We start from the raw sequence: 22,640 nt of genomic DNA, 5'->3' as shown, positions 1-22,640 counted from the left end.
ACTATCAAACTAAACTTCCTTTTACATCCTCTAGGCTCTTCCCTTTCTCTGGAGGTGATAGATCAGATCACCTTTCTAACAGCCCCAGATTGCCTGATTCAACGCGACTAGTTTGGAATGTGAGGATATGACCATACGCGTCCCAGCTTATGGCTGCCTCTGCTGCTTAGCCAGAGATCTTAGCCTAAGAACAGAGCCTCAGACTGTCACAGTAAGAGCAGGCCCTTACACCGGCAGACAGCAATTTTGATTTTCTTTTATACCTCTATAACTAGCTAAGTGATAAGAATACACCTAAATTCTTAGAGTATAGGCCTTTACAGACAGGTCTGAATATCTATACCCTAACAAGGTGCTACTATATAACATACAGAATATGTATTAACTGTGATAGGGACTGAACAGATACAAGAAAACGTAGACCCTGCTGTCAAGAGCTTCCAACTTTAGTGTTTTAAATTATAAGCTCGTTTTCAGATTGTAAACTTATGTTTTAATTAAAAAAAAGTTATTAATTAGTTTGAAAAATGTTACAAAGAGCACTTTTGACTAGTTTGTAAATGAAAGCTTAAGTACTCACAAAGCAGGGGGTTAAGCCTTCTTTTGTATGCAAAATTATCAAGGTTATTTGAAAATTGTTAAACTTATTCATACTTTGCATAGATTAGTTTTTGAACATCTTATCTTAAATCCTGCAGTTCACAGGCAGCAGTTAACTTTAAGAAGCTGGGTAAGTGACTATGGGATATTCTAAATGGTTTCTAGAGTAATGTGCTAAACTAATTTCTTCCAAGATTCTAAAATGATTATCTACCATTAGAGTAAACCAAGACTGAATAGGCCTTTTTCACTACCCCAGAGTTTCCTATTATGAGAAAAAATAAAAATTGAATTTTTCGTACCCAGGTTTATTATTGTCTCTTGGGACACAGAATAAAGCTATTTGCTTAAAAGCACTAAATGCTTCTAAATATTTCATAAAGTAAGTAGCTCTGAGTTCGGATGAGGTCCTAGAAAGGATCTGCAACTTACCCATTTTAAATTCATAATCAAATCATATAGATTCCCCATTAGGGTTGCCAAATGTTTCTACATTGGAAGAGCTGGAACTAAGGAATCAATAATAACCAGATACAACTCATAAACACACAACAGGTGTGTTAGGAACATGTAAGGTGGTCTGGTTTGGGTTATTGTGTTAGGATCATTAAACAAAGTATTTCAAAGTTATACATTTGAATTTTTACAACTTTTTTTTTTGAGGTACACTATAGGATCTCTTGACAGTAGCTCTGCATTTAATTTCATTACTGTTTCCACTCTAAAGCTCTTTTAAAGAGTAAGCAAAGGACCATTATAATTTGCAATGGGCTGAAATTTGGTGCAAATATTTTTCACTGAGCGTATTCTCTGTACCTTCAAACCTCAAGTGAAGTGTGTAACTGACAGCTAAGATTCACATACTGGGAACATGACCAAAAAACCTGGACTTTTTAGTTTAAAAATAGGTTTTAAAAGTACTAAAAATAAAAGGCCTAACAAATTAAATTAGCGCACACAAAAGAGAGAGAGACTAGGCTACTGTATATTACATTTACCCTTTAAATTTTTCAGAATAAGGGTTAAGAGCTTGGTTGTGCTTACTAAATACCACAAAAAGAAAAGCAATACAAAACTAAATGTGTTTAACAATTGTTATTTAATATTTTGGTGGCACCCACAGACCCCAACTAGGGCCAAGGCTAATTATGCTAGATGTTGAACATACATATATTGGGTGTCTACCCTAATTAGTTTACATTCCAAAAGGACAAGCAACATATGAAGGGTTAAGGAGAGGGATACAATCAGGTACTCTGACTGGCACAAATAAACTTATAACAAGACTGTTATTCTAGTGCCTTTACATGAGGCTCACAAGGCACTTCACAAGCATTAATGAATTAAGTCTTCAAGGTATCCTTGTTTTACAGATAGGGATACAACATGGCACTGAACATCTATGGCAGGGCCAGTAACAAAAGCCAGATCTCCTGACTCCCCATCCCGTGATTTAACGATGTGACTATTTTCCTTCCTCTAGAAAATCATAATCCACCAACACCTACTTCATTTGAAGGAAAATAGGTTGAAATTTTCATTCATCTCTTTGGAAAATTACTCCCTGCAAGAAACCACACTCAAAACACATCTCATCTCAACAAGTGTGTAGACTATTCTGGGATTTCTGCTTCGGATCACTCAACACAGATATTGATTTGCTAGATTACACATACAAGGAGTTCCCACTGCAATTGCAGGATATTCTGTAAAAAGAAAAGGAGTACTTGTGGCACCTTAGAGACTAACAAATTTATTTGAGCATAAGCTTCCATGAGCTACAGCTCACTTACACGGCTGCTACTCTGAAACAGGATATTCTGTGTAATTCAATTCACAGGAAATGCAGCCATTAATTCTGAACACTGCCCTCATTAACTCATAGTTGTGAGAACTGAAAAGTTTCACAAAATTAATTTTTGCAGTGCCAATGACATGTTTTTCTAGCCAGTGCTACCATGAAGTTAACGTATAAAAATGTATTACAATAGACACTTATAAAATTGATTTGTTTAGCTGCATGTAACTTAGGATAACAGAGAATGCAATGGAGTCTTCTGCAAGAGATACTCTCTCTCCATCAGGTAAGTTTACTGTAGTTTTTAAAAAAATTATTTTACACATACACAGTCCAGAACATGTTGCAACTGTCTTAATGATTACGCAGAGAACTGGACATTTCAGCAAGCCACCTTCACTTCTAGGAGCTTACATTCTGTTTACCAAGTGACAGACTATGTCCCAGTCTACATTCTGAATTCTAAAAAAACAGAGTATTGTGGCACCTTAGAGACTAATACAAAATTTATTTGGGCATAAGCTATGGATAAGGGGGGTGGGTGGGTGTGTGTGTGTGTGATCTTCCTCCTATATTTTTCACTGCATAAATCCGATGAAGTGCGTTTTAGCCCACGAAAGCTTATGCCCAAATAAATTTGTTCGTTTCTAAGGTGCCACAAGCACTCACTCTTTTTGCTGATACAGACTAACACGGCTACCACTCTGAATTCTGTGTTGCAATATGCGTACAAGACAGTTGCAATACGCATACAAGACGGAAAATTATTGCTATTTTAACTCCGTTTTAGGTCAACAACTAGCAAGTAGTATTAAAAACAAGCCAATACTGCAGCTTTGTCTCAAAAGAGGCATCAGGGAACACTTAGGCATGTCAAGTTTTTATCTTAACATGATCATCTTTTTAAAATCCAGAGAACAAAGCAGAGTAATAATAATGCACCACAGACATTTGCAACTGCCAATCTGCATTCAAATCTCAGGTTAGAAATGTAAGGGTAGTTTAATCTTTGATGAAATTTTTACTAATCATAAAACTATCAATACAATAATTATCTTTTTCCACTCAGGAGAAGTCCAGTACTAGAAGAGTTAATTTACAGGTCAGGATTAGCAAAGCTACACGGAGAAGCTTGCCTAAATATCTGCCCCTATTAAGTCTGGCTCTGAAATTATTTTCATTTTAACAAGTTTACCTGGCTCTCCATGGCACCCACTATGCTATTATTGCCCATTCACATTCTACTGAAATAAAATATGTTAGGTTATGCTTATTTTGTCTACATGTTTCATTTCCTTCTGTACCCATCGAAAAGGTATCCGAGTGTCTGGTACAGTTAACAGCCAACAGGCCCTCCCATGGATCTATTTCTGATGTAGTGAATTTATCATATCATCCTTTGATATTTGTTCTTCGAAATTCTTCTTAGCCCTCTTTAATCTGTATTTTAGAATGCATCTAACAAAATTTAGACTCTACTCCACTGTTCTCACTTGTGCTGGATTTCTACATTTTTGGTGACGAACACTTGAACCTTGCTGTTTAATCAATTTTGTTTTTTTAATATCATGACATGTCTTGGGACTCAAAGTATTTTTAGCTGCCTTCCATGCTGATTCTATGGATTTTAATTTCCTAACTTTTCCCTTGAGTTGTTTCTAATTAACATACTCAATAATCCCTCCTCCCCCATCACCTCTTGCTTTTCTTTTTAAAACAAAAAGTTAATAATAAATTGGTTTATTATTATTAAGACTGGTGGATTGTCATGGATTACATAATGTGTGCTTTCTTTAAAGTCACAGCTGTTCAAGTGACCCCTTTAAAACTTCTTTAGCGTTCATATATTTTATTTAAATTTAATTTTTACCCTTACAAGTGTGAAGATCAACTTCTCAATGAAAACTAAGTGTAACTTATGAGTGTTGCAGGACTCAGACTCTCAAACAAATAGTGCTTTTCAAAAGTATACCCTTCCTTTATACAAAAATATGTTTAGAAATGACAGGATATCCAGAAAATCATGTAATTTAAAAATGCATAAAATGCTATATCAAAACAAGACCTACTATAATTTTTCAAATAATTTTGGCAATATTTTATGTTCTATATTTTTTCCTATTTGAATGAATGTTTTGGTACACTTACCAATAAAAATACACTAATTTTTGGAAAAAAGTTGTGATTTTTTCCCCCAGCTAAAATGGCTATTTTTGCCACAACGAACTCATGATTTTTCCAGTTTTGTTTTTTTCTGATACAAAACATGTGTCTCATTTTTCATTATTCAAATGCTTCAGTTGCAGGAGAAGTCAACCTTGAAGGAAGCAAAAATTTTCTATAACTTATTAAAACACACTTACATTAGGATATTTACAGTGCTTTACAAGAAGAGATTGAGAGTTTCTGCCCAAAGACTGAAAGTTACACCACCACATGGTATCAGCGAGAGACAGAAAAACAACTGGCAAGGAACCAGTGATTGCTGCCAAAGGAGTTTTGACAGGGAAGTAAAAGTGGGAGGAGAGGAGTCAGGGAGTAGTGCAAAGGAACCAGCTTTCCATGTCCTCAGTTCCTTAGAATTTACCCAGAGATCTCCAGATATCCAAGCTATTGGAAGGCCATGCTCCTACAGTAGCTAAAAAATCTCCTCCCTTGAAGGCAATATCACTCATGGAACTCAACTTACATCTGCTTATGGAGTTCCCTTGGGTAATTCTCCCCTTCTATGGTTTTTCCTATGTGAGAAGGAAAGATCTAAAGGACAAATTTGAAAAGCAGTTCAGTGTCCAACTTCTATTCACAATCAAAAGGAGCTGGGTGCCATCAACCTTCCCACAAAGTGAGATGGGGAGGTAGCATTTGTAGCTGGTTTCCGTCTCCTCTCATTTCTAGAGCTGGTCTCCCCCTGGCCATTTCCCAAAATTTCCTCTTTGTTAACTCTAATGAGAAAGTAATATGAGAAATCCTAAAGCTCAATCTGTGTCTGCTATAATTAAACAAAATCTATAAAATGAAAACACTGGATAACCTAGAACAGTGGTTCTCAACTTTTCAGGACTACTGTACCTCTTTCAGGAGTCTGATTTGTCTTGCGTACCCCCAAGTTTCACCTTACTTAAAAAATACTTGCTTACAAAATCAGACATAATACAAAAGTATCACAGCACACTATATCAGATCACTTACTTTTTCATTGGAATATAAATATTGTTCTTACATTTCAGTGTATAGTATATAGAGCAGAATAAACAAGTCATTGTCTGGATGAAATTTTTGTTTGTAGTGATTTCGCTAGTGCTTTTTATGTAACCTGTTGTAAAACTAGGCAAATATCTAGATGAGTCAATATATCCCCTGGAAGACCTCTGCATACCCTTGGTTGAGAACCACTAACCTAGAACATACTGTGTGAGCCTTATAAAATTGAACAAGGCACCAGAATTTCTGAACAAGGTCAAGTCATCAGACAAAGATAGATAATGCTCATAAATCCCACTAGTTATGACCAGAGTCATATGTTTTTATTTCATTGCATTCATAGAGCCCATCAAACCCGTCAGCATCACAACCATAATTCTTACTACAGGACCATTATTACATGTAGCCTAATGGTTTCTCTTTGGGGAAACTGGGGGGAAAATACTGGAAAAAGAGTTCAGAATAATTAAAGGAAAATAAATAATTTAAATGTTTAATTCATCGCCTAAAATGTTAAAGTGCATTACCAGAGGGAAATAAGTCTAGTTATTGCTTTCTTTTTTGTAAATCAAACATGCTGCTGACTCAGTTGAAAATGCTTTGGTTAACTTAAGGTAAGTACATCCAGATGTAATGAAATATTGAAAAGTACTTTAAAATGTTGGCCTGTCCTCTTTCTCCCAAGTTAAGGAAGAGGAGGTCTTGTGTAATTACCTATACTATTTGTTTAATTAATTACAGTGCTTCTGAATGCATACACCTTTTGTCTTTTAAAAAGGAGACTCTCTCAGACATATTATTACAATCAGCAGCTTCAGAAAAGTATGTACAGTAACTGTTACCTTATTTACCACAAATATTCCAACTGGGACACTATGGCCTTGGACTATTTCCCAGGCACTGTGGAAGGAGGAATTTATCTTGAACAGAAAGGTTTCTGGAGCTATAAAATTAACCTCATTTCTTAGGACAACAGCAGCATGGTTCTTGTATAGGCAAGGGAAGTAATTTCACAACCTGCCTTTTGGAGGTAAATGGTTTTGTCCTGTATAACCGGTCATTTGATTAATCTTGTCCTTTGATGATAGTCAAACAGAGTCCAACATGCCTACCTACAGAATGCCACTAGGACTTGTACCCATGTTTCCATAATGCTTGATTGTAGGACTCCAATCAACTATTCTGAGAAACTCCAATGTAGCTGAAATCACCATAATGTTGTGATTATTATTAGTCTTACAGTTCAGTATCATTTAGACGTCAGGACCCTTTTTCCTGGGAACAGTAAAAATAAAGAGGCAGTCCCTGCCCCAAAGAGAATTATGTTTCCCAATTCACCAGAAATGTAAAAATGTTCCAGATTAATGTAGGACATTCTTGGTTGAGTTCTATCTGGATACCAAAAGCTAAGAGAGAATTCATGCTGAACTACACTTCTCTTCAAATGACCAGCTGTTGACTATAGGTGTTCGTGGTCTGGATGAAGGAGTCCCGCTTCAAGGGGTCTGGTCTTTTTCTGTAGGTCCAGTATGGGTTCCTTGGCTGCATAGGAAGTCCTGCCTCGTGGGCAGTAGAGAATTAAGAGGACTTCAACTCTCTGTGGTTTCCCCTTTGCTGTATCCTTTATGTGAATTGCCTTGAAAACAAATTATTTGCCCAATGCATTACTTCCATTGCCACAGAGAAGCTTCAACCTCTACTTACTTTCTGGTTTTGGAAGGGATACAACATACATGCCTCAATCATAAACCAACCTCTAATGGGAGGCAAGAGAATACTTCCTTGTGAGCACTGTAAAAGCCTACTGTTTGGCTTCTTATACCTTCTTCTGACATAAATGGTGCTGGCCAGCATCATAGGCAGGATACTAATTGGATCACTGGCTTGATCCCATATGGCCATGTGAGAGAGAGTGAGTGTGTGTGTTTTGTTCAGACACACCACTAACAGCTGTCAAAATGAACTGAAAGATTGCATATGCTGAGATTTTGGAAATTTGTCTTCCACCTATACGCCCTACTGTGTGCGGCTTGTTTCTATAGTGAGAACATGGAGCTCTGGAGTGAAAATTTGGTTGGCTTTCATCATGTTTGTGGGTAGGTGAGTACAAACAGGACATTAAGATGTGATCTGAGATTGACACCTAATTTTGCATTTTATCAGGTGTGTGGTTCTATGTCCTCAGGAGAAGCTTTCGTAGATGTATTTTGAGAAACCCACTCACAGGATGAAACCAGCAATCCTGCCCACTGGAGATAATTGGCTATGGATGAGCACTGTCAGGAAATGACTGATGCAAGGAAGCTTTGGATCTATGCAAATCTTCATCATGATGGTAAAATTACAGTTTGAGCCATCCTTGTTTTGACCACTGGATGAGCAATTCATTGGGTTCAAAGCTCTTCAGGATTTTAAACAACCGGTGGCTATTAATCCTTTTTAGCAGCTTTCCAGTTACAAGTGCCCCCCCACCCTTGGGGCAAGGCACTGATTCGTATGTTGTCTATGCATGTGTAATTTGCAACCTGTACCTTGCTGTTACTAGCCACTTCTGAAGATTTTGGGTGCGGAAAGTAGATCAGAAAGAAGGGATTGTGAGCTCTTAGACACAAATGCTCGTTTCATCGTTGTCACGCTGAGAATTTTGTTGGTTTGGTAGAAAATGTAATTAGGTTTCTTGGAAGCTTCTGCTCCAGATTTTTACCTCTGCTAAAGTAACAGTTCCTTCTTGGATACCCGGGTGCTTGGTGGTGACCAATGGATTTTTATGCTGGCTTTCATAGGGGCCTCAACCCTCACTGTTATCTCAGCTACTAATTTCTCTACTATTCTTCCAAACAGCTTCTCGCTGTATGCTTATATGCACAAGGTATCTGTGTAGGAAGAATAATGGTATCTGTGTAACCCAGCTTCCTTGTAGCCAATGAGTTAAAAGCCATTGCTATTGTCACAAATCACATCAAGGGTTTGACCATGACAGACCCTGAGAGGTCTCACTCTAAGCAAGGCTCATATCCCTAGATGATGAGCCACATGCTTGCCACCAAACAGTCTTTCCTTACTAAGTATATGAGGAATCTTTGCTCAGAATAGTTATTGCTGAGGTTATGAAATTGCTGTACAGTGTGTTCTCATTCCTATGGTGTATGTGATCTTTTGGAAGAAAGACCCTTTCCAAAGGTGTCACTTTTTCACAAGTGGAGCTACTGCTGCACCAACCCTAGGCTCCCAAAATGTTAGATAAAAACAAAGAAATTTCATAATGCTTTAGTTTAACATTTGGTTTTAATCAGAAGCCCTTATTTGGACCTTATATCCTCAGAGGTGGTGTCTATACAAAATCATACCTTTAATAATGTTTGAAAGGGAAGATATATTATTAATATTAATGAATTCCTGGCAAGCCACTGGCATCCTGTCCTGGAAAAGTCCTGCACAGAAAGTTTGTTGGGGTGAGTGGCGGGTGCTGGGGTGTTTAGTGCATGCATGGTACTTCCCCTGGCTGTTTATACTCAGCTAAGGAAGAGTATTGGTACAAATATGTTGTTTGTAGAAGTAAGCTGCTAGATGTCTCCATGAACGTCAAAGGTTGCCAGCCTGATCCCACAGGCTAACTAGCACCCAAATAAGTACTATAGGAGTAACCTAGTTCAACTCAGGGCTTTACTCAGGAGCCACTTTGAACATGGGAATGGATTTCTCACTTCCTCTTCTCTAATCCCATAATGGTTTTACTTCACGGGGAGTGGAATCCTCATGGATCTCTGAAGTGCTCCCTATGCTCTAATGTGCACTCAAAGCCTGTGGAGTAGGGAAAGGGTAGAGAGACAGTGAGACCCGTTCCCACCTTTCCTGCACTGGAGGTAGCTCCTCAGGTGAGGGGAGGGGACCTGAGCTGCCAGTACAATTCAGAGCCCTGGGTGCTTGGCAGTGCGAGGGTTGGCTGGCTATGTAATTCACCCTATGTGGAGCCTGTGAATGCCACCTCACATAGGGAATGCTGCTTCCATTCAGTGCAGTGGTTGCATAGCCCAAGGGTAGCAGAGGACTCCTAGTGAGGTGCTGAAGTGGCACATCTGGTTGACAAACTTCTGCGCTGCCAAATACCCAAGCCAGGAGAGGAATGACTGATTATAGGTTGCTAGCGCACAAAAATTCAAATTAAAGTTAGAATACAAAATTGTTGGGAGAAACTGAATTGCCAACTTTTTCTACCAACAGCAGCAGAAAATCTGGGGGCCTGCGATGAAGGGTGGGACTTACTCCTGAAGCCTTCAGAACAATAGTATGGAAAAGTATGGAAAAATTATAGGACTGTGCAGTTTATGTACAAGGATTAGGTCAAAATACCCCCCTATAAAAAGGGGGCCCACTTGGTTTTATGCTTTCATTCAGTGATGCAACATATATTATGTCACTTAAACAGTAATCAGTGGTTTGAAAGTTTTTTTTAATCAGAGAGATATTCCCTGTACCTATGGGGATCTGAATCTGCTCCCACTGATTTCAATGGAAACTTTGCCATTGAAATCAATGGAACAGGATCGGACTTAAAGGTATACACTGATAGAACTGGTTATGACAAATAGACAGCAGTTTTTAAAAGTCACACACAAACATTAATTTGTCTTAATGCTGCATTAAGACAGAAACAAGTTGTTAAAAGCCAGTCTATTCCACAAGTTAAAGGATGCTCCCCACACATTTTATATTACACACACAGGTTTATATGTGAAAGTACTATATTTTGCAGTTTTTAATACAATAGGACTAAGTGAACATAATGGAAGCAACTTAACATTTAGAATTTCCTGACTTCAGTGCTAATGTTATATTAAGATATTTAATTTCCCATGACTTTTAAAGAAAAAGAATGAAAGAAGTGAGAAAAATCTGAAGTATTTGGCTTCAAATTCCTTGATCCGAGGCATAATCTAAATGCTCCCAACTATGGAAATATAAGTTACTGAAGCACCATGCCCCAGTGGCACTAACAGAAGCATTCTTAACTGGCCTAATTCCTTTCGTGAAGAACCATTTGGCTGCAATGCTCACTCTCTCTACCAAGTACCTTACATGGGGAATCCTAAATATGTTTTTGAAAGGTTCTTTACAGATGCATCCAACTTCAAAATATTCATTAATTTAAAAGTGATTGAGCCATTCTTCAAAGCTGGCTTGATTTTTGTTTTGTAGGTGTCACTGAAAGACAAGCTACAGCTGAAGTTTCTAGCCTCAGTCCTTTGCAAGTTATCAGAGAGCAAAATTTTCTGATTGAAATTTATGAGCAAAACGTAGACTTTATTACCAAGTAGCTCAAAAACAAAATCACCTGATTTCACTCCAAATTCCTCAAATTTAAGGCAAAAAAGTATGAGTAACTGAAAAGCAAGGTTAGAAGGGAAATCAGAATTCAACCTTAACTATAGCAGGTGTTTAGATTACGCTGGATGCATACACACACGCACGCGCACACACGACAGAACTCTGCTGAGATGAGTTTTACTAGAGAATTCTTTCAAAAGCAGTTAAGCATGAGAAAAGTAGTAATAATTCTTGCACAAATTTAATATACCATCAAAATCTATATGTTGAGTGATATAAAAAGGATGGAATAGAACAGGAAAAGGTTCACAAAAGGGCAACAAAAGATAATCAAGGTTGTGGAATGGCTTACATATGAGGAGAGAGACTAAAAAGATTAGGGTCTGCTCAGCTTAGAAACAACTAAGGAGGAATATGACAGAGGTCTACAAAATCATGAATGGGGTGGACAAAGTGAATAGATATCCATTATTGACCTCTTCACACAATACAAAAACCAGGAGTCACCCGAAGAAAATTAACAGGCAACAGGGCTTAATACAAACAAGAGGAAGCACTTTTTCATATAATGCACAAACAACTTGTGGAACATATTTCCTTGGCATGCTGTGAGCACCAAAAGTATAACTGGGCTCAAAAAAAGAAATGGATAAGTTCATAGACGATAGATTCATCAATGGCTATTAACCAAGATGATCAGGGGCACAATCTCATACTTGGGGCTATCCCAAACCTCTGGTTTACAGAAGTCAGGACTGGACAACACAGTGAATCACTCCATAATTGCCCTGTTCTGTACACTTCCTCTGAAGCTCTAGTACACGCCACTGTAGGAGATAGGACACTGGGCAGGATGTATCATGATCTTATGTGCTTGTATCATCTTTTATAACTATTCTATGAGTACAGTTATTTCACAACCAACTATATATCCATCTGTGCACATCATTTTACAGAACAGCTTACAATTTTGACTTTATTAGGCTGGTTAAAAGAGGTTTTAAGCACCTCCCATATGTTATTTCCCATCACACCACCTACATTTTCACTTTTATTCCCAACCTTTCAGTGATGTTAGCTGTCCCTTCCTCCAAGGCCAAATGCAACTTCTCTCACAGCTCATTAACGTTACTCCCCAAATTGTAGGTAGAGCTGCTGCATCAGAGAATGACAAGAGGTGTTCATTGCCCCCTACCTTCCTGCGTTTAGGTCACTACAGACCTTTGTGAGGTGCTCCATCCCCATGGGGAAGACCAGCCTGTTACCTCCAGAACACTGCAGATCCAATACTAGCTTTGTCTTCACTGCTAAAAAGTGTGTTTTTACTATGAGATAACTAATGCATGATAGCTTTCCTGCTGTAAACTCCTACTGGAGACATGGTACTGAGGTTTAACCAAGAGGTAAAATAAATATCAAACCTGAATGAAGGGTATAGTGTCGACCTCCCCGGCTTGCCTCACAGTAAAAACTACAGGGAGGGAGTTTGTCTCCGCTGGGATTTTACAATGAGAGAACTATCACACATTAGTTATTGCACTGGAAGTAACCATCTTTTTTTTAGCAGCAAAGACGAGAGCAAAGATTAGGCTCTATCCGACATGGCACAGTGGTAGACGAGGAGCAGTCAGCTATCTGCTATATGCTTCTTGCACTATCACTACTAGTCTCATTTTCCTAGTTGCATTTTGATTCAGTAATATAGATATTATTTGATTTACAGAATACTGTAATAAATTGTTTTCCTCTGTACAATTTATTGTGACCAACGGAAGCAGGATGACTAGCTGCTGACCTGGAAAAGCTGAGATAACACCTGTGATGTAGAAAGCGTTTAGCAAACAGATTACTATATTGTATGGTCTTCATCAAAACTTTGAATCATACACTCTTCATGTGACAGCAGCAACATAACAGGTGTTTATGAGTGGCTATTACTTAAAAATACGGGAATTTTGAGTTTACAGATTTTGTATCATAGGACCTGTGTAGTTCCTCAGGTACACCATGTGGCTGCCATAGTGGCTACACAGATTATTTTTTATTAAGAAAAAGAAGGATTGGTACAGGCATTAAAAATCACGATAATGTTTTTGTACATTTGAAAATGGATACGAGATCAAATTTGAGACCTAGAGGTATTTGTTCTTAAATGTGGGGTCTGCAGCGTTCTCATGGACTGTGTGTAGAATGGTTCTCAAGGGCATGTAAAACACAGTAAAGAGGTATTCTATTGTTTTCAATTGCATAAATCAAAATAAAGGGAACAAAAAGAGAAAAACAGAAACAGATATTGTAAGTTGAGCCAACAGTTTCTTGTAATCTTTTTTTAAAAAGGTCAGTTTACTAACAAAGTGTAAACACCATGCAAATAACCACTTGAAGTTGTGTTACTCTTTACTGTAGAGAAACATGCACCTGTTTTTTGGTAGAATGAAGGGCTCACAAAGGGCAGCTACACTATCCAGAAGCGGAATGGATTAAAAACAAACCACTGCATGCAGTGTCTGACAAACTAGCCCTACAATCCTGTCACATGCCTGTGAGGTCCCACAACTTTTCATTTAATTAGCTGGGGTAAAAGGAACAGCTGGAATGCATTTAACATGGCAGATCTCCAACACTTCAATTCTATTGTCATTCTGGGGGGTGGCAATCCAGAGGTTATTTATGAATTATTAAAAACAGCCTGACAAACTTTATGCCAATGTAACTGGGGGTGTGACCTGTAGTGTTTGTAATTAATTCCTCCATGGTTACTAAGATTTCAAATATACAGTACTTCACTGCTTCTGTATGCAGTCACAGAAAATGATTGACTTGAGTTGAACAATGATAGGTAAAGAAATTATAAAGAATGGGAAGGAAACATTTTTGGTACCTATGGAAGGAGCTGTGAAATACATCAGGAAGAGAAGAATTTCTTCACAAAAATCTTAGCAACAGTTATTTAGCTATACTCTATGGTACAGTAGAGAACTTTTAAGCTGCCTCTTCTTTTAAGCATAGTCTTTCACTATTTAAAAAAATTGAAGGAAAAAAATTTTCCTGGGGGGAAAAAAAAATGGTAATTTTTGAAAGGAGACATACTACAGACATACTGTGATTCAGTGATAAAGCCCAGGGCAGGGAATTGGGGCCTTCCCCTGTGGTATTATAAAATTGGCTGCGTGTGTTATGGATTGCTTTCTTCTCTCAAAAGGATCATGTATTGGCTAATAGAAAAGGCAGCATGCCAGATAAAATGGACCAACAGTATTCTTGTTGGGCTTTCTCTGTGTTCCTAAGGATTAACCTACAATGCGTTGTTCCCACAAAGTGAGAAAAGGTTATGCTATTTCTTATAAAATACAGCATAAACTAATTCACAAGGCTGCATAAACTTAACCCTGTACTAGCAGCACTTGGAAACCCCCTTCTAAGCAACAAAAATTCTTTTTTCCACACACTAGATTTGTCTAATATAGCTCAAAGCACATGCAGCATTTGTTTATCACTGGCCCTCCTTTACAACCAGTTCACAGAATTCTGGCCCATCTTTGCCAACATACTTTTGCTACCTCAGTGCACAAGTATGGCACCAGGTAAAGCTGCAGCTAAAGAAAGCTCAGGCAAACCTCATGCTGCAGCCTGATCTCAGAAAGACATCCTGGCTTTCCTTGGCTTTTGTGGGGGAAGTGCAGTGCAAGCCCAGCTATGTAAACATTAAAAACTCAGCGCTTTGGTTTTCTAATATGAGTGTCCAAATTCAAAACAAATTTCTTGCATGCTGTGCTTGGATTATGGGGTAGAAAGAAGCAGACAGTATGCTGCTTGCTATGGTGGCTTGGCTTTGTACTAGCTTGCAGAAGTAGGCAGCGGAAGCCACCCTTTTCCACTGTGGAGTTCAAGGGCATCCCTTTTGTCCTGGCACAATCCTGATGACATTTTCAAGCATGCATTCTTTACTCTTTGACTGCACATTTCTAGGATGGGCTGCCTTGGTCTCTCCCGCCATGGTAGGGTACTTTCCCATACCACTCTGCCATGAGCACTGGTGGTACCAAAGCCCAGCAACACATGGACCTGGGGAACCTCGAGCAGTCGCCCTCTCTGGGCACTCTCGAGTGATACATGAGCCAGAATCATCACCGCCTATAAGTATAGCAATACTGACTTCACTATCCCTACAGTTATTACCTGGGACTCCCTACAATCTACCCCCAGGCTTCATGGCTACGTTCTCACATACTTACCATGCTGATGACTGCTGCACAGCCCCATACCAAGCCTGACTTCATATCTGCATGATCTTTATAGTAAAGTTTTAGGGAGTTTTGTCACTTATCTCTTCCTGTTTGCTAACCTTTTAAATCTAACAATGTCTTTCTGGAAGTTGATCAGTGGCCTTGGCTGAGGTACCCCTGAGGGGCACCTCCTACAGGCCTGGCCTTGATTACGAGAATGAAGAAACAGACAAGGAAGGACATGTTCATTCATCTATTCAGCAGGGCTGAGGCCAGTGCACAATGGAGCGAAGACTAAAACAGATATAGGATAAGGCTTGATAAAAGGAGGATAGCAGTACTGGGTATAATATTGAGAGGGGTGTATTTGCTTATTATAAGTATATAGGTAAGAGGTAGGGCTGGATTAAGGCTATAACACAAGACCTACAGGCCCCAGGTCTGTAAGATATTTAGCTTAGCCAAACAGGGCCTTTGACCTGAATTAGGCTAGCATGAGCAGCTGACCCATAAATAATCTTACAGCCATAAAAAAAAAAAAGTGTTCCGTTACAGTAAATACATGTGCTAATGCTGAAATTTAAGAAATGTATATTGCAATGTACCAGCTAAAGCCAGCTAGAATATTCTGGGGATTTTTGCAGACATTGGGGTGTCAGCATCATGCTAACCACAAGTTGTTTGGTGTCTGAGTAACGTCATTATTATAAAAAGAACTAAACAAGTTAGCCTATGAAAACTAGGGCACCCCAAATTTAGTGGGGTGTGAAAGTATAGATAAGTACATGAATATGTATGAACCAAAATGAGTATCAGCATAACTCATTATAAAAAGGTATTACCTGGCCTATTTGCCAGGGGAGTCATCAGGATGACTACGATGATGAAGATAATGTCTGACACTCCGGGGTGCCCCAGCAGATGTGAGTGATACCAATCTAATATTGGTGGTAATCTTCCTGATGCTGTAGCCTCTCAGGAGGCCAAACCCTTAACCACAGGTACCACTTAATGATCTAAAAGATTAATCAATAATCAATATACCAATCCATCAAATAGGCAACAAGAAACAACCAGGGAATGCTCTTTTGAGGAAAGGCAGAAGGACCTAGAGGTGCACAAGAAACTGCACCAAGATATTATACAGCTCCTCAGACAGCAGACCCAAGTGCTACAAAGTTTTATGGAGCAAAACTCTGAAAGACTTGCACCCCAGCAGCCATTACACTGCATGTACTTTTCTATCTTCCTGGGACCTGGGCCATATTCATTCCCTGCCAGCATAGCATGCCATAGTATCACTTCCACTGAACCCAGTGGAAAACAAGAAGAATTGCTATTTGTATTTATACACTGCCCTGTGATTCATGCAGAAGCTATCAGCACCTTGCACTTTGTTCTTAAACGATTTACAAGTATTTCTGTTGTTTGTTACTGCCCAGTAGTTTTACTTTGTGAAAATCCTGGTTTACAAACGAACAGTCTTACACAACAGACTTGACCACCCTCCACCAAATCTGATTCCCCTCAAAGTCATGAAAGGTGTTAACAATTCATTTAAAATTCATATACAAGCCAAGTGCAGTTTATTCACGAAGAGACACAAACTAACAAAGCAGCATGCTGCCCAACTATGACACACTGTCACTCTCACGGCCTCCTTTAGCCATATAAAGAAAAGGAGTACTTGTGGCACCTTAGAGGCTAACAAATTTATTTGAGCATAAGCTTTTGTGAGATGAAGTGAGCTGTAGCTCACGAAAGCTTATGCTCAAATAAAATGTTAGTCTCTAAGGTGCCACAAGTCCTCCTTTTCTTTTTGCAGATACAGACTAACATGGCAGCTACTCTGAAACCTGTCATTTAGGCATATAGCGGCTAGTCATTCAAAAAATAAACCGTCATTCCACTTCCCCCCTCACTCTGCCAAGAATATGCCCCCCTTTGCTGAGCAATTATGTAAAACACAATATTAAATAATAGAAATATTTGGCTCACTGAGATCCAGGCTACTCATGAGGCATCTCTAGAGTACTTTCAGTCTACCAAATGCACATTCAACCGTCATCCTGCAAGTGTTCAGATGATAGTTAAATCTTTCCTTCCTGTTGTCCAGGTGCCCAGTGTATGGCTTCATGAGCCAGGAAAACAAAGGGTAGCATGGGTCCCCAACAATCATAGTTGGCATTACAACCCCACCGATATAAATATGCCATTCCAAGAAAAGTGTTCCTGCTTGCAGCTTTTCAAATATCCTGTATCCCTAAAGATGCAAACATCAAGCACTTTCCCTGACCATCCAGAGATAATGTCAGTGACACATCCCTGGTGATCCATCACATCATACTCTGGAAAAGTAACCGTTTCTGATTATGTACACAGAAGCAAAGTTGGGGGGGAGGGGGAAGAGGGCGAATCAGAATACGCTTCCTGTCGCTCCACCACAATTTTGGAAGTCCATTGAATTGAATCCCTTTCTTTTTTCTCGAACTTTGCCCAGAGTCACAATCCTGGGCAACAGGATATGCTCAACCGCCATGCACACCTGAATGACCTCTGCCCCCTCCATAAACTTGCCAATGTCAAACTGACAGACAGCAATCAGGGCCACAAACGTCCATATCACAATCACTTTTTTTCCTCCCCTGTCAAAGCAGCTCTCATTTTTGGCATTTCCATTCAGGAAGACTTAGGTGAGTTCAGTATACTACTCCAGGCCTTCCATATCCAAAAGCTCTGCAGCCAATGACAATGCTCCCAGATATGCATCACAATCCAGTCCCACCTCTCCGTGCTTGTTTCATGAGCCCAGAAGCACTGTGCTAATGTGTACAGCTGACAATTTTCATTCACTATCCACATAATCCACTCCTTCTCGGTATTCTCATTTTCACTGCTCTGTGACCGGTCGCTGTGATCGCTGAAGTTCCACAAACACAGAACAATCAGGTGCCCGGTATCTAAAACAGACATGAGAACTCCACTGACCTGTTCAGCATCCATGATTCTGCTGAAGTGGCAGAGAGATTAAAAACTGACACAAGGAAGAGCAGATTATGGGATGGAAGGGTGGAACTGTGGGAATTAAAAACAAACAAACAAGAAGTACCAAAAAAAAAAAAAGTTTAGGGGATGGAACAGAGGGAATTGTGGGAACCTGACACCCCAAAGTTTCTGCAATTCTTTGAGAGGAATGCTGGTGTCCTACAATGCATTTCAAAAGTGGCACACAAGGCTGTGCACTCGATAGCAGCATGAGAAACATTGGGATGTCTATCCACAGGACATCATGTCTTGTGTCAATACAACCTCTTGCTGTGAGGATGCATGCAACAGCAAAGGCAGCTAAGTGTGCACATGCCCTAGTGAGGTTACCATGTCAGCAGCTATACAATCAGCACAAATGCTACTGGGAAGACTTTCTGGTGTAGACATGGCTTAAGGACTGTTTTCTGATTTTTCTTTCCCTTAAGTTCTGGAGTGATAGGTGTTTTATATTATTTGGAACTAATAAATATTTTCCCCTTTCAAAAGTTAATTGTGTATAGGAAGTGTAGTTGTGCTACCCTGAAATATCCGACAACAACATGTGGAGTAACCAATTCTTGTCCAGGCTCATGATTCCAGGAACGTTAAATGGTGTATCACTCGTATTGCATACCACTTCCCTCCCTCTTCCTTACAGGTTCCGTATATAATATGAAGGATACGAATTTTGAACATTCTACTACAAATGTATACAACATAATATAGTGAAATCAGCTCCATAAGTCTTCTAGGTTGAAATGACTTTCAGCACATAAAAGCTAGATTCCATATGAATTAAACAGAAAGAATTAAATGATGCACATCTGCAAAATAGCTTGTTCTTACATGGGATGAAACTCAGGTGTAAAATATGGTGAATAGGACTTGTGCCAGGGATGAATGCTACCCAATAAGGATCTGGACAAGAATGGATTACTTTATCATCCTCCTCCAATTTGGATTACATATATTTTTATTCAATTTTATAACATTTCCTGTGACAAACTACAAAATACATCAAGAGTGAAAATAGTTTGCAAGCCTGGAAGCACTGGATACCAAAAAAAAATCTCATTTAACTGCACAATGGGGGGGGGGGGGGAATAAGTGATTTTCATAGAAATAGAAGAATTTCTATATTATACATGGATTGAGGTCAAAGGAATTCCAAATGTAATTAAAAACAGTGAAACAAAGAGACACAAAACTTGTTCAAACATTGGCCTTATGGTTTTATAAGTAATTAGAACATTTCACTGGAGGCTGGTGTGCAAACTCTCCAACTGGGGAAGGAAAAATAAAGTTCCAACTACAGGTCTCTTCACATCCTTTCTTCAGGTCTTGCTTTATTTCCAAAAAACCCCACCAACCAACTCAAAACCAGAACAAATCAACTCAAACTACTGGGTAATAGACACCAAACAACTTTCCAGCTCAGCCAACTTGGAGGAGACAGGCCACACCCATCCCCTATGACAGCCCCCTCTGTACCAGCTTTCCTTTTTCTTTTATAATCCCATCAGACCACCTAAACTGATGGGAACCTGGTAATCCTTTACATGCTGAAGGCACCTTTATAATTTGGCACTCTCATAACATGCTCTAAGAATCTGGAAACAAAAATCTTGACAATTGCAACAGAAGAGAAATTCTGTAATAATACTGAGGCCCAGGACAACATGGGGAGCATCTTATGCCTGCACAGACTTCAGTGGGACAGCGTACAGGCTTAAGAGTCTTCCTGCATACAACATACACAGAATTGGAATCATAACTATTAGCTTTCCTCTCGTGTTCAGTTTTCCTTAAGGGTAATGAAGCATTCCATGTTCAGTATTTATTGGTTGCAGACCTATAAAAAAGTTTCTTTTCTTGAAGCACAAATAATTCCTCTAGCTGTTTAAGGTAATAATGTTTGGCACTATCACTCAATCAAGATAACAAGTGCCTTTTAATACTTCACCAAAATTAGTTTTAAGTCCTGTTAACTGAGGATCAATTAGGACCTCTAGTGTCATTTTGATTATTCAAATAGTAAAACATACAAAAAAATTTAGACAAGAAATAGTGTCAATAACTATGATTACATTTCTATTCTTCATGAACACATTACAGGACTGTAATTTTTTGAGAATTCAAGTGGTAAAGTGTTATGGAAGCAGCTACACTCTACCATGCCCCTTCTTACCAATTCCACTCTTCAAATGCCCATGACATGCCCCACCCTCTCCACTTACACCAGTAGTGGGTGTGTTGGTCAGGTGAAGCTAGTGTAGGAGGCAGCAAAGCATTCCCCTATTCAAGGGAAATTTTCTAATGTCTATTTCTGGCTGTTTTTAAAACTACTTAGCCCCGCGTACCTTACAAGACTGGGAAACCTGGTCCACAATCTCAGACAGCTGCAGCGGCACAGGAGCTAGCAAACAGAGCTGTAAACAGGGGAGTATGAGTGGGAGTTTGAAAGGGGAGTTTGTCTTTTGGTGCTTGTGTTTTGCTGTGGTTTGTGTTTCCCAGATTAACAGGATTTAGGTGGCAAGGCTATGACAGATACAGAGGTAGCAGTGGGAGTGACCCATGTAGCGGAAGACACAATGAAGATGACTGGATGTGGAAGCTGTGGTATGTACATAATCCTGGAGGGGGTACCTGGTAAGAGTTTTGTCTGCATGAAATGCCGTCTGATAGAGCTGATGGAGGAAAAGATCCGAGGTTTGGAGATGCAGGTGGAAAGTCTGAGAGAGTTTAGGAAGGGATTTGAGCAGATTATGGAGCAAAGACATGAGGTATCTGAAGGGAAAAGCTCAGACGTGCAGATGGAAGCAGGACTGGGGAATTCTGAGGGGAGACTGGGTGAGGAAAATGGTCAGTGGAAGCATGTGACCAAAAGAACCAGGCAGAGGAAAAAAGACAGGCTAGTGAAGAAGAAAGAGCTTAAGAATAGGTATGTAGAGTTGGAAAATGAAGAAGGGGCTCAGCAGGTAGTCACTGAAGGTGGAAGGGCAAGGAAGAAGAGAAGAGCGGCTAGTCCTATAGGAAAAGTGGAACAGTTAATGGAGATTACACCAAATATGAGCCCCAGGAGGATACAGGATGGGTTAAAGAGGATTACAAGGGAGAATAGGAATGGAAAGAACTTGCAGCCAGAGGGAACAGGTGACAGACTGGAGAATAGCACCGTCACTAGGAAAAGACAGGTCTATGTGATTGGGGACTTTTTACTGAGAAGAATAGATAGGCCTGTAACCAGAGCTGATCCAGAGAAAAGGAGGGTGTGCTGTCTTCCAGGTGCTAAGATACGGGATGTAGACCTGAGGTTGAAAAGGATTCTAAAGGGAGCGGGAAAGAATCCCCTAATTATCCTTCATGTGGGAACAAATGATACGGCTAGATTCTCGCTGGAAAGTATTAAAGGAGACTATGCTAGGCTGGGGAAGACGCTTAAGGAAATTGAGGCTCAGGTGATCTTTAGTGGGATTCTGCCTGTTCCTAGAGAAGGGCAACAAAGGTGTGACAAGATTATGACTATCAACAGATGGCTTAGGCAGTGGTGCTATAAGGAGGGCTTTGGGATGTATGGCCACTGGGAGGCATTCATGGATAGAGGACAGTTCTCTCAGGATGGACTTCATCTGAGTAGGGAAGGAAATAGACTTCTAGGATGGAGGCTGGCACAACTGATTAAGAGAGCTTTAAACTAGGAATTAGGGGGAGATAGCGTGGAGATTACCTGGACATCTCCCAACCAGAATTTAGCATTGAGAGGGAAGAAAATGAAGTAAGAGTGGATACAGCCGTGGGTAGGAGGAAGGGCAGTGCAGATACAAGTCTAATAGGTTATACTGGTAGTAAAATGACTGTGCCTAATAGGGTACAAAATGTGAGTGAAGCCAAAGATCAAAAATTAAGATATTTTTACACTAATGTGAGGAGCCTAGGTAACAAAATGGAGGAACTAGAGCTACTGGTGCAGGAAGTGAAACCAGATATTATAGGGATAACAGAAACATGGTGGAATCGTAGTCATGACTGGACTACAGGTATTGAAGGGTATGTGCTGTTTAGGAAAGACCGAAATAAAGGTAAAAGTGGTGGCGTAGCATTGTATATCAATGATGAGATAGAATGTAAAGAAATAAGAAGTGATGAAATGGATATGACTGAGTCCGTCTGGGCAAAAATTAAATTGGGGAAGAAAACTATTAGAGCCTACCCTGGGATAGTGCTTGGGGTGTGCTATAGACCGCCGGGATCTAATTTGGATATGGATAGAGCCCTCTTTAATGTTTTTAATGAAGTAAATACTAATGGAAACTGTGTGATCATGGGAGACTAACTTTCCAGATATAGACTGGAGGACGAGTGCTAGTAATAATAATAGGGCTCAGATTTTCCTAGATGCGATAGCTGATGGATTCCTTCAGCAAGTAGTTGCTGAACCGACTAGAGGGGATGCCATTTTAGAT

At 39.5% G+C, this 22,640-nt stretch overlaps 1 protein-coding gene across 3 annotated transcripts in view; it reads right to left on the bottom strand.

The window, feature by feature from the left end:
• The window catches only part of AGTPBP1 (ATP/GTP binding carboxypeptidase 1), a 143,464-nt gene that overhangs the window by 1,547 nt on the left and 119,277 nt on the right, over positions 1–22,640 (bottom strand). The window lies entirely within an intron of this gene.

This window comes from Lepidochelys olivacea (genome assembly GCF_965140295.1).
Source record: "Lepidochelys olivacea isolate rLepOli2 genome assembly, chromosome: 5".
Taxonomy (NCBI): domain Eukaryota; kingdom Metazoa; phylum Chordata; order Testudines; family Cheloniidae; genus Lepidochelys; species Lepidochelys olivacea.
Note: the sequence above shows the minus strand (reverse complement) of the source record. Positions and strands in the feature narration are given on the sequence as shown.